A 9956-nucleotide genomic window follows, 5' to 3' on the forward strand; every position below is an offset into this window, starting at 1 on the left:
GTAGACAAACCATGAGAGACGATGGACTCTGAAAAACAAACTGAGGGTTCTAGAGGGGAGGGGGGTGGGAGGATGGGTTGGCCTGGTGGTGGGTATTGAGGAGGGCACATTCTGCATGGAGCACTGGGCGTTATGCACAAACAATGAATCATGGAACACTGCATCTAAAACTAATGATGTAGGGCGCCTGGGTGGCTCAGTCGTTAAGCGTCTGCCTTTGGCTCAGGTCATGATCCCAGGGTCCTGGGATCGAGCCCCACATCGGGCTCCCTGCTCCACCGGAAGCCTGCTTCTCCCTCTCCCACTCCCCCTGCTTGTGTTCCCTCTCTCGCTGTGTCTCTCTCTCTGTCAAATAAATAAAATCTTTAAAAAAAAAAAAAACTAACGATGTAATGTATGGGGATTAACATAAGAATAAAAAAAAAGATGATTGCTTGTATACTCAGTTGTTTAATGTCTATTCCTCCATTATATATCATCAAAGACCAGGTTCATGCCTCCTTGTTTACTGTTGCAGTCCTATCATTTACAAGCTCCTAGTTTGTAATAGGTATGCAATAAATGTTTGCTGAATAAAAGAGTTGAAATGAATGAGTTTTAATGAATGAATGAAATCCCTTTTGTTTGGTGAGCATCTACCTGGATTTGTAACTCTGAATAATCAGAGAGAAAATTATGGAGAGTCATGGAAAAAGACTTATTTTCTCCACAGTAAGGTGATAGTTGTTTCCCCACTTATTCTTCAGAGCCCTTCTTTAAATTAAGCATTTCTAAGTTATTATTCCCTTTTTATAGATGCAGAAACTGATTTCCAGAAGAGTTAAAGTATTTTGTTATAGCACAAAAGGAGGGATGAGTAGAACAGAGATAAATTCCAGATGTTTAGCCACTAGACATTGAAAGTAGACTTTCTTGTTGGTCTTGTGGGAATTTGTATGTAGAGTTCTGTTGGAAGGGTGAGACTACCCTGGCTGGCTACCCTGGCTGGCTAGCTGTGATTTTCAGATTTGCATGTGCTTTGTGTTAGACATTTGCCCTAAACAAACAGATTACTAGCGTGTAGTCTAAAAAATTGACAGAACACAGAGTTAGTGATGATTCTGCACTGATGGAAGATAGAACTACCAAGCAAGACTGAACATTGAAGTAAGTATCTAAGAGGAGAGGCCTCTTCACACCTGGAGAGATGCAGCCCCAGTGAGAAATATCTCCAGGGTTTTGTTATATAAGGCTAGAAACAGATGCATTTCAACCCAATAGACATGTACTGATTTTCCACTATGAAGTACTCTCAGCTAGGGATTCAGAGGAAAATGAAATAGTCTCTGCACAAGAAGTTTTAGGAGTTCTATAACTAGGCTGACACATAGTAGAATGACTCTTGCCAGACTTTCTTTATCAAATTACTGATCAAACTAGATCAAGACCCTGCTGAGGCTCAGGTATGCTATCATCATGGATTCCAAAATTTCCAAGCTACCGCTAATATGAGCAGAGGTGTAAGTTTCTAAACTGGGAAAGTGTTGATTTGGTTGAATCCTTGTTCATGTCCCAGACTGACTTGGAGCCTTGGGACCTGAGGCCCACAGATCCCCCGGGTTCAGGGTCCTCTGTTCTAACCTGTCTCTAATCCCCAGAGATGACAAGGGAGTACATTTGTACTCCACTCTTCCAGGTTCTGTGTTAGTTCTTCCTTACTGTGAGCATGATCTCATGTCTGTCCCTTATGTCCCTGTGCTTGTCCTTACTAACCCTGGAATTGCTTCTTTTGTTCTTTGGTCTGTTTTTCACCTGCTGTGTTTCTGCACTCTCTGATCATCACCTTGTCTTTGCAAAGTAGTTCTGGGACAAGGATCTGCAAGGTATAAGCCCATGGTGAGCAATGCAGAACTATTAGGGAGTAATGGAGTAGAGTCGATGAGAAAAGGAGCTGGTGAAGAGGAAAGAGGCAGGTGGGGAAAGAGGAGGCTCCAGGAAAGAGGAAAGGACAAGATTAGAATTCTACATATAGATTATAGAGCTGACACTCATGCTAAGAGAATGGTGTGGAAGAGAGGTGTTTATTAGGAGCTTAATTCTGAGCCCCTCCCACTTATTTCCTAAAACGTTTCTAGGCTTTTCTAAAGATCAAAATTTATAATGCTATGGATGTAAAAACAAACAAACAAACAAACAAATAAATAAGCGAGCATGAGTGGTCATGATAGATTTAGAACTAACCACTTCAGACTGGGGCCAGGCACCTGGAGATTAAAATTTCATATGCCATCTCAGAGATATTTAGGTTATCTTATATGTGTGAGCAGTGGTTTGTATTTGTGAATGCACTTATGAGTAAGTGTCCTGTTGTTCTTTTGGGATGATAGGGGCAAACACTAAGATATCCACCCACCCTACACACAATAGAGAGACACAAATACAAAATGCAGTTGAACAGTTGTTTTCTGGAATCGGTCTTAAAATGGTCCTTCTGTGATCCATGGACCAACCATGGATATTCCTTTCCATAAAATGGGGCCGAAGAAAGATATTCACATAGACGCACTTAGCATAAAAAAGAGAAATAAAGTCAAGGTATGAATTATAATACTTCGTGATGAAGATATTACTGAGGGACTTGTCCTGTGTTTAGTGTTGGAAGAGATGGAGCATGTAGAGATATAGGATGTGTCATTTCAATATTCCTAGCCTTAGGAGGGAGGAGAAAAATGCTCAACAATCAGAGACCAGTAAATAAGGTGGGAGTGGAATGCTTGCTAAATGCAAAATCCTATTCAGGAATCTGTAATCAAAGGGACTGTGATCAAAGAGTACCAATACTAGTAGATTAAAGAGAATGCATAGTTAGTGATACCTGAGAAGTTTCAAGAAAGGAAATGTAAAGCCACAGACCTTTTATTGTATATAGGACTTTGAAGGTAGGTGAGGAAAGTGCTACTAATTTCCCACATCTAGCTGTGTCCTTCCTTCCAGACCATCTTTTGGTAGCATGCAAGGTCAGTGGATTCCTTAGGTTTGTTTGATGGGAGTCTTCATCCAGTTTGGAAGTATTTAAATATGGGAAGCAAGTTTTCATGCTTTTCCAGATGTTTAATTGTCCAATGTTTAGGTGGAGGAGCCTATCTTGTGTTATTATGGTAGGCTGTGAGGATATAAGACTGAGGTAGAGGTGGGTGAATGATAGGGTTTTCACAACACTATTTGGAAGTTCATTAGTGTGAAGTCCACTGGGCCCTCTGCCACTCATTTACTCAACAAGAACTTACTGAAGACTCTGCGGCAGATACTGTTCCAGGGATAGAACAGTGAAATAAGCAGACACGATATCTATCCTCTTAAAGTTTACCATTTCTTAAGTGAGAAAGCTAAGTAAAATAAAATGAAAATAGTGTGGTAAGTGCTCTGATTGGATAATGTGGAGTGCCAGGAGTGTACCTGGGAATATTACCTAATTTGGATATTGTTCAGGAAAGCTTGCTCTGTACTGTAGATGAGAGAAAGTTAGCTAGAGAAAGAAAGAAAATGGACCAAGCTGATGAAACTTCCAAGACCAAATGTAGGTGGAAGAGAAATCAGACAAGAGTATTCCCCAAAGCTGAAGTTTAAATCGGGAGTGACACATTAAGTAGACTAAAGTTATCTCACTTTTGACATGGGAGAAGGCTTTGTGGCCTCTTCCACTTTAATATTCTCATCTGGGGTCTGGTGTTACTTAACATAATACTTGTTTATGATTGGACAAGGAAAACTATTGAAAGTCTTTAAAGTGACATTGGGGTACTACATGGGTATCAGTAACACCATGGTGTTAGGTAGAGAACCATGAGTTCTTTGCAAATTCTTTTATGAGAGTATGCAGCAAGAGATCTACAGATGTGGATACTACTCACACAACCAGATAATGTGTCTTCAAGTTAATGCCCATTTTCTTACCTTAGTAGCCAGTAAACAAATGGCCATATTTTGAATAATCTTTAAAATTATTCTCTAACGTCAGGAGACGGGGTGCCTAGGTGGCTCAGTGGGTTAAAGCATCTGCCTTCGGCTCAGGTCACGATATCTGGGTCCTGGGATCCAGCCCTGCATCGGGCTCCCTGCTCAGTGGGGAGCCTGCTTCTCCCTCTGCCGGCTGCTTCCCCTGCTTTGTGCTCTCTCTCTCTCTGATAAATAAATAAATAAATAAATAAATAAATAAATAAATAAATAAATTCTTCAAAAAAAAAAAAAACAAAAAACCGGAGACAAATTAGAAGCCCCGAAAACAAAATAAAACATGACAAACTTAACTTCAAGTTCATAGAGATGGAAGAGTTCACTGATGTTTCAGCACCTTGACTACTCCTCTTTCCAACTTGACTACTCCTCTTTCTATACCCCTCTATTGACTGGCAAGTCCTACCAATTCTGTCTTCTCATCTTTCTGAAGTCAATTAACTTCTTCTGTTACATTAATTCAGGCTGTCATTCTCTACCTCACCACAGTGATTATCGTACTCGGTTAGGTTTCTTATTTACAGAATGAGTTCCTATTCCATCTGGGCATGTATTAGGACTTACAAATAGTGTTTGAATAAATGAATATATTTAGATTTCACAAAATAGTTTTACTAGCTTTTAAAATAAACTTAGAACATTTTTAAGCTTCCTATATGCTCAGAAATCGATTGTATCCTACATGAATTACCTGCTCTTTAAATACAAGAAGACATATTTGATTAAATTGTCTAGTTTGGGCACCATTTGGAGGGAGATAGGTCTCTGACAACCTTTTTATTTTATATAAATTGGTTTATTTAGGTTTTATGATTATTCATCATGTTTGTTAATGTATATTTTCCTGAGTGTCATTAATTTTACTTTAATTGTCAGAGAATGAAAATTGATTTCAAAATACCATTATTGTTAAAAAGTATATCTTCTTTGTCATTAGATATTGTTTTTGTCTTCTTATCTGAATTTTAATCATTATGTTTATGTAGTTCACTTGTGACTTTAGAGACTTAATTCTACTGATCACATTTTTTACTTTTTTTCTTTTTAAAGTAATTGATTTCCACTTGTGGATATTTAATATACTTATATTAATTATTTCTTATTCAATTGATAATGTGTTCAAGACTAATATTTTGCATCTTAAAGCAGCTTCTACTACTTTTTGAAGTTTTGCCACTTAGTGAGTCCTTGGTGCCATTTTCTAGTCTGTATCTACGTTTTTGTCTTTCTGCCTTATTTGATATTTGCTGGTTATTTATTCACCTAAATATGTTTCTTTTTTTTTTTTTAAGATTTTATTTATTTGACAGAGAGAGAAACAGCAAGAGAGGAGGGAACAAAAGCAGGGGGAGTGGGAGAGGAGAAGCAGGCTTCCTGCTGAACAGGGAACCCGATGCAGGGCTCGATCCCAGGACTCTGGGATCATGACCTGAGCTGAAGGCAGATGCTTAGGACTGAGCCACCCAGGTGCCCCTCCCCTAAATATGTTCCTTAAAGACCTCATTCTCATATGCATTTCAGGTGCATACACTTTTAATATAAGCTAGAGGTTTTATTGTGATATGATTTACGTATATCTTTTTGATTCATGAGGAATTTTATTTTACTTAGTGTGAATTATGGATCCATCTACATTTTCTTTTTTTTTTTTTTAAAGATTTTATTGATTTATTTGACAGAGAGAGACACAGCAAGAGAGGGAACACAAGCAGGGAGAGTGGGAGAGGGAGAAGCAGGCCTCCTGCAGAGCAGGGAGCCCAATGCAAGGCTCGATCCCAGGACCCTGGGATCATGACCTGAGCCAAAGGCAGATGCTTAATGACTGAGCCACCCCCAGGTGCCCCTACATTTTCTTCTCTAATAAATAACAAATAATTTCCAAGCCATTTGTGGAATTATCCAGTATCTTCTTGCTGATCTTGAGTCCTCCAATTTCATATACTATTATAAAAATTACAGCCAATTTTGGGGCTATAATTTCTGCTCTTTGGGCATATTTATTCCTGAGCCAGCAATATACTATGTAATTTATTCATGTGTTTAATTTGTTTTATGTGTTCATGCATTTTACACATGTATTCAAGTTAATCATGCCATTTTATTTTTAACTCATAAATAGCATAATCCTTTTTATTATCATTTAAAACATTTTCTTTACATATTTTTTACTTTTAAAAAATATTCTGAAATTATGTTACCCTTTAATTATATTTACCAGCTAACCTTCTCTGAATCATTCCAATTTCAGTATGTGTGCTGCAGAAGCCAGCACTATTTTGGCATCTTTTGATTCATATACACATAGCTTTACCTCGTTCTTTTTGAAAGCTGTATACTCTTCCACTTGTATGACCATACTGTAAATGTTAAAATCACTTCCATGTTAAAAATTAAAGTGGTGCCAGCATTTCAGTTTTAATTTTTCATGTTATAATTTCACTCAAACTTCATATTGTAAGTGTTGCTGCTGTGAATATCTTTTTTTAAGAGATTTTATTTATTTATTTGAGAGAGAGAGAGTGAGAGAGAGAGAGAACACGAGTGGGGTGAGGGGCAGAGGGAGAAGCAGACTCCCCACTGAGCAGGGAGCCTGATGCAGGGCTTGATCCCAGGACTCTGGGATCATGACCTGGGCTGAAGGCAGACACCTAACTGAATGAGCCACCCAGGTGCCCCTGCTGTGAATATCTTTATGCCTTTTTTTTTAGTATAACTGTATCTGTGGAAGCATTCCTATATTTGGAACTTCTGGGGCAATGGATATGTGAATTTTATATTTTGATATACATTGGCAAATTAGTATCTAGGAATGTTATATAGCAAACCCTTCTAAAATAGTTACAACAATTTGTTTCTTCAGACCCTTCACAGGATGGATATTATCAATGATACCATTGATATTTTTAAGTCTTTCTTAATTAATAAATAATATACCTTGTCATTCATGTTTATACTGAGTTTAATTATTTATGAGACTGAGAATATCCTACATATTTATTACACATTAGAGTTTCTTCTTATATAACTTCATTGTTCATATCCATTGTCACTTTTTCCACTTTGCTTTAGTGATCTGTAAGAATACTTTAAATAAATGTTAATGGAATTATTATATATTTTTCATTTGGATTAATCTTTAATCGTGGTGCTTTTGTCGTGGAATTTATTGCTTCTTGTTTTATTATTATTTCTCTGTAATAGTTTGGTCTTCCAATTTCTATTTTGTCCTTTCTTCCTTCTTTTAGAAGTCATCTGGGTGTATATGTGGTAGGGGATATGGGATGTGAACAACGTGGCTTATACATAATTTTGTGGCAGTGAATAGGGAACCAAAATCCTGGATCCTGAAACCTAGCTGAGGCTTCTCTATACATTGGCCTCTGCTGTAACTATATCTATTTTTAATGAAATGGACTCCACCTAGATTTGAGCCCTGAGGATATTTACTGCTGCTGACTGCCAGCCTTGCCATTTCTTCCTATCTAGAATTATAGTCTTTCCATTTTTCTTTTCTTTCTAGTTGGGATAGACTTTATATCACATCTGCTTTTAATTGCTCAAGGAAAACTGGTGCATTTGAGTTAGAATGCTGAGGTCTTGGTGAGAAATGATAGCATGTGGGATAAAGCAGTTAATGCAGGGATAGCAATAAGTGGATGTAAGACAGAGATACTTAGGGAATGAGCACCTGAATGTTTGGAAGATGAGTAAGATGATTGTGTGTGAAAAAATAGGATTGAGATAATTTCAAGGTTTCTAGATTGAGAAATTGTGTTATACTATCATTTGCTGAGTTGGAAAACATTATAGAAGAAACAGATTTAGAGCAATGGAAAGAGAAATAGGGTAGTTTGGAACATGCTGAATTGGATGCACCAAAAGGATTTCTAAGAGGGCAGGCATTGGGTAACTAGTTCCAACCTGAGGAGAGAGGAATATCTTCAAAATTACAAACTTCAGAATCTTCAACATAGGAGTCACAAAGTCATGGCATTTGGGCATATCACCCAGGTGGAGTTTGTTGAACTAGAAAGCAGCAGACATAGATAGAGCACTACAGAATACCAACATTCAAGAATAGGTCAAAAGAAAAATGAGAGACTACTGAAGTTGAAGAAAAGATTTGTGTATCATGTCACAAATAGAAGAATTTTGGAAGAAGGGCCCAACTGTTTTTGATGAAGTCTCACAAGAATGAGTCATTATATAGATTAGACAGGGTCAAGAATGCTGTGGTATAACTTTACCCAGAGACTGGGCTCCTCCTGCTGAGATGTCCTCCGTGAGGATAGGAGGGTCTGTTCTTTCCTTGAGACCAATCTGACATAGTAAGTTATTAGAGAATGTCTTTTCTTGGAAATTTTCAAACCTGGGAATATCTGAAGGCGGAGTAAACCACCTAAACCTTTAGGGAAGAATATTTGTCTCCTCTTTATGTTGGTGAACTTTGCTACAATACTGATGAGAACCAGGGCCGATGTTCCATTGCGGAGAAAGAGCAAAAAAGAAAAGAGACTGTGTGGTCTACTTTGGTGTTAGACATTGAGCCTGCCTTTGTTCAACCCCCTGAGACCCCATAGTTGTTGTTCCAATTCACTATGGCTGGGACTTTACATTGAACTTTGTTCCAAATCCCTAACTAGTCATTGTCTCTCCACCTAATAGTATTTTGGGCACCTATTTTCCTAGAAAACTTCCTGGTTTGCTGATAACTAGGCAGATCCAAAATTATATGACTGGAGTTACGTAATTTGTGTCTCTGGGGAAAAAATTATTTTGATACCACTTCTATTATGACAAAATTGTAACGAAAAGTTTGGCAGGTATTTATTAGTAAGGAGAAGAGACAAGCAATAGTTTATCACTTTACAGAGCTGAAAGTGAGGGGATAATATTGAAGAAGGCTCAGAGGTGGATGTCCGTAGATCACTATAACAATCAGCCATGAAATTTTTATTTTCAGGCCATGAGACATATCCAATCCAAGACCATGACGGCCACATTGAACTTGAGCAGCTTCAATCCAGGCCATTCATCCTACTGAGAATCCCAGGGCTGGAGGAGTTCCATGTCTGGATCGGGATTCTCTTCTTTATTATCTACCTTGTGGCCCTTGCAGGCAACAGTGTCCTTCTCTATCTTATTTCCGTGGAGCGCAGCCTTCATGAGCCCATGTTCTTTTTCCTCTCCATGCTGGCTGCTACAGATATCATCCTGTCTAATACATGTGTACCCAAAACATTCAGCATCTTCTGGCTAGGTCCTCAGGAGATCACCTTTCCTACATGCCTTACTCAGATGTTCTTTCTCCACTACAGCTTTGCTATGGATTCTGCCATTCTCCTGGCTATAGCATTTGATCGCTATGTTGTTATTTGCTTCCCCCTAAGATATACCACTATTCTTACCCGTCAGATTATTACTAAGATTGTAATGACTATTGTCAGCAGGAGCTTTTGTATCATCTTCCCATGTGTATTCTTATTAAAGCGACTGCCTTTTTGCCGAAAACTCATCATACTGCACACAGACTGTGAGCACATAGGTGTTGCCCAACTTGCCTGTGCTGACATCTCCATCAACATCTGGTATGGCTTTGCTGTACCTATAATGACTGTTACATCAGACATGATCCTTATTGGCATCTCCTACATTCTCATCCTTCCGTGCCATCTTTAACCTTCCATCTCGAGATGCCCACCAGAAAGCCCTCAACACATGTGGTTCCCATGTTTGTGTCATTCTTTTTTTTTTTTTTCCATCCTTTATTTATTTATTTTTATTCTTATGTTAATCCCCATACATTACATCATTAGTTCTAGATGAAGTGTTCCATGATTCATTGTTCGTGCACAACACCCAGTGCTCCATGCAGAACGTGCCCTCCTCAATACCCACCACCAGGCCAACCCATCCTCCCACCCCCCTCCCCTCTAGAACCCTCAGTTTGTTTTTCAGAGTCC

General features: G+C 38.4%; 1 pseudogene; it reads left to right on the plus strand.

The window, feature by feature from the left end:
• The first annotated feature begins 8983 nt into the window (after positions 1–8983).
• On the plus strand, positions 8984–9787 carry LOC102750609 (olfactory receptor 52H1-like; annotated as a pseudogene).
• The last annotated feature ends 169 nt before the right edge of the window (positions 9788–9956 follow it).

Source organism: Leptonychotes weddellii, unplaced genomic scaffold (genome assembly GCF_054177405.1).
Source record: "Leptonychotes weddellii isolate Sample4059 unplaced genomic scaffold, ASM5417740v2 HiC_scaffold_6723, whole genome shotgun sequence".
Lineage (NCBI taxonomy): Eukaryota > Metazoa > Chordata > Mammalia > Carnivora > Phocidae > Leptonychotes > Leptonychotes weddellii.